The sequence below is a fragment of the Dama dama genome, chromosome 14 (genome assembly GCF_033118175.1).
Source record: "Dama dama isolate Ldn47 chromosome 14, ASM3311817v1, whole genome shotgun sequence".
Taxonomy (NCBI): Eukaryota; Metazoa; Chordata; class Mammalia; order Artiodactyla; family Cervidae; genus Dama; species Dama dama.
In genome coordinates, this window is record NC_083694.1 from 71,817,751 (window position 1) to 71,820,887 (window position 3,137).

Here is a 3,137-nt window from a genome sequence, read left to right on the forward strand (position 1 = left end):
GTCCTAATTTCTTACAAAAGGATCTAACCCAGGAACAGTCAGATGGAGGAGACGCTCAGGACAAGGTGTAGGGGTGGGGTACAGATTTTCCAGGCTCTTCCTGGGGCCAGTCTCCTGACACCTCCAAATTCTCACCAGCCTGGAAGCTCTAGAACCTGGTCTCTAGGTTTTCTGGAGGCTTCCTCGCATGGGCATGGCTAACTAACTCATTGATATCTGGCAACTGATTTAACCTCCAGCTCTTCTCCCATCCCTGGAAATTTAGTTCAGAGTGGGCTTCCCTGGGGGCTCAGATGGTAAAGAATCTGCCTGCGACACAGGAGCCGCAGGAGATGCAGGTTCAATCTCCGTGTGGGGAAGATCCCCTGGAGAAGGGAATGGCTGCCCACTGCAGTAGTTTTGCCTGGGAATCCCATCGACAGAGGAGCCTGGCGAGCTTTCCAGTCCAGGGGATCACAAAGAGTTGGACAAGCCTGAACAAACTTTCCCTTTCCCTCCCCCTTCCTGGAAGACAGCTAGCCATGTGTATCTAAGGGCAGGATATTCAGAAATATTTCAGCTATAATAAGATATAAACAAACTTTAAATGTTTATATTGCTGCTGAAGCGTCGGTATTTTGGTCATTTTATGCAAACAGATGACTCATTGGAAAAGTCCCTGATGCTGGGTAAGATAGAGGGCAAAAAGAGAAGATGGTGTCAGAGGATGAGATGGCTGGATGGCATCACCGATGTAATGAACATGAACTTGGGCAAACTTAGGGAGATGGTGAAGGACAGGGAAGCCTGGTGTGCTGTAGTCCAAGAGTCGGTCACGACTGGGTGACTGAATAACAACACAAGATATAAACAAACTTTAAATGTTTATAGCGATTATTAACTTGAAGGTATCCTTAGTGGAGCAAGAATGGTGAATACCCATGATCCAAATGTAAAATATGTTTTACCATAATCCTATTTGATATGTAATCTCTAATACAGAAACTATAAAATAGACAGAACTGGCACAGCTCTAGGTCAAGACTGCCAGGTCCATAATCTTCTCCTACCCTTGATGAATAGCAACTGGAGAAAGTTTTACTTAATTTCTCCTACTGGTAATTATGAGATAATTATGCCTTCTTTGAAGAAGGCGCTTTGGGGTTTAAAAGAGATAACAATTGCAAAGACAAGTTCTAGAACTACTAACTAAGTGTTGGATACTACTATGATTTATTTTATTCAATCCTAAAATTTTCATTGGGTGAAATTTTACTAGTGTATAAAAGAAAATGTTAAGGTGACTAATTCATTCATTCTATGCTAATTCTTTTAGATGTATGTGTAATACCTGAAGATAACATGAATAAAAATAACATGTGATTAAAATGGAAACTTGAAATAAACAAACTTTGTGCAAAAACAGGAGATATTATTGACCTTGTATGTAATTCAGGATATTACACAATGAGAGCAAGACAATTCTTTCTCTCATCATGTTGGGAAGTAAAACTGGAATAACTTGGTTGTGAATAAAATAAGCTTTTACCCCTGTGTATGGCATACAGTTCCCTATTTCTTTCCGCGTCTCATCATATTTTTTAACTTTTAATTTTATATTGGAGAGTAGTTGATTAACAATGTTGTATTAGTTTCAGATGTACAGCAAAGTGGTTCAGTTATACGTATAAATGTACCTATTCTTTTTCAAATTCTTTGAAAATTCATCATTTTTTTGGTTGTTGTTGAAAACTAGGTATTTTAGATAACATATGGTGACACATATGAATTCTGAATCCTCTCCAATCAAGGGCTTTCTGCAATTGCTAGCATTTGTTTATTTGTTTAGTGACCAGTGTGGACTAATTCTGTGGAGTCTGATTTTCTCACAGTGTGTAGATTTTGATGACATTGCTTAGCTTTTTATTTTTTAATCTGACTTCCTAGGGGTCATCCTTGAATCAGCATAGCTTAGTAGTCAGACAATAACTGGTCAGATGTTTTGCTTAAACATATTGACCAAGTGAGGATTTCACCTTTATCTCTGAAACAGTGTGTGGCCTGGGGAAATGCTTACAAAATTCAGGGAATTTACAAGTCTGCTCCACATTTAGCCAAGGACTAATGTCTCTCTCTGATTTCTCTGATGGAGCAGTCGTGTGCATATCCATTGACTTCTGACCACCAGCAACAAGGGGCATCTTAGCAGGGACCTCTGGGCTGCCCCTTTCTCCAAATCGCCCTGTTAAATGGCTGGCTGAGCTGCCATTTTCTTACTTGCCCCAAATAGTACCCGCTAGAGATGCTGGTCTTCCTGGATCGCTTATATAACAAACATATACTGTCTATTGCAGTCTATGATGTCATTGGGGCTGGATTTTTCCTAGCTCTGTGTTCCCTCCAGGCAGCAAAACCTCCAGTCCATGGGGGTTGCCTGGCTGCCCAGCCTGCAACTTCTGACCCAGGGAGAGAGAGAGGAGCCAGGGAGCAGTCACTCTTTTTTTACTGAATAAACATTTCTCAAGAGTATTATCCTCGATCCATTTCCAGAAACTATAAAGGCTGGGGTTTTTCTCCCCCCGTTTCCTTCTATCTTTGGGGAGAGAATATGTTTAGCTTTTCTCATAGCCATTCTTAAAGTCCTTCCTAAACAAAATGACTTTGAAATATAATCTGCTCAAGATTTTCAGGAAGCTTTATCTGACAAACTTATTCTTGACTAGATTTTCAAAATGTCTACAAATATGAAAACTATCAAGAAGGAACTTAATTCTTTGTGCCTCTTTAAGAGGAACGTATGACTGTCAGATTGATGTTGTGTTAAAATGAAGATTGGTGGTTGTCACCTGGCTGGCCCTGAAACAGCTCACTTCTTGGCCAGCAAGAAGAAAGAAGGGGCTTCATCTCTCCTCCTCAGGGGTCCATTTCTGAACCCCTCAAACTGGGAAACTTAGTAAGTGCAACCACAAAGAAGTTGCACAGCTATTAGTAGCACTGTGCTCAAATATCAAATGATGGAATCAGAGTATTAACATGAAAACACAAATCAGATATTATTTAGAGATTTCACATTACCCTCTGTGAACTTTGATATTTACCAAAAGGATTTCACTACACTGGCTTCCTGGTAATGCACGGAATTCACAGTCATGCTCATA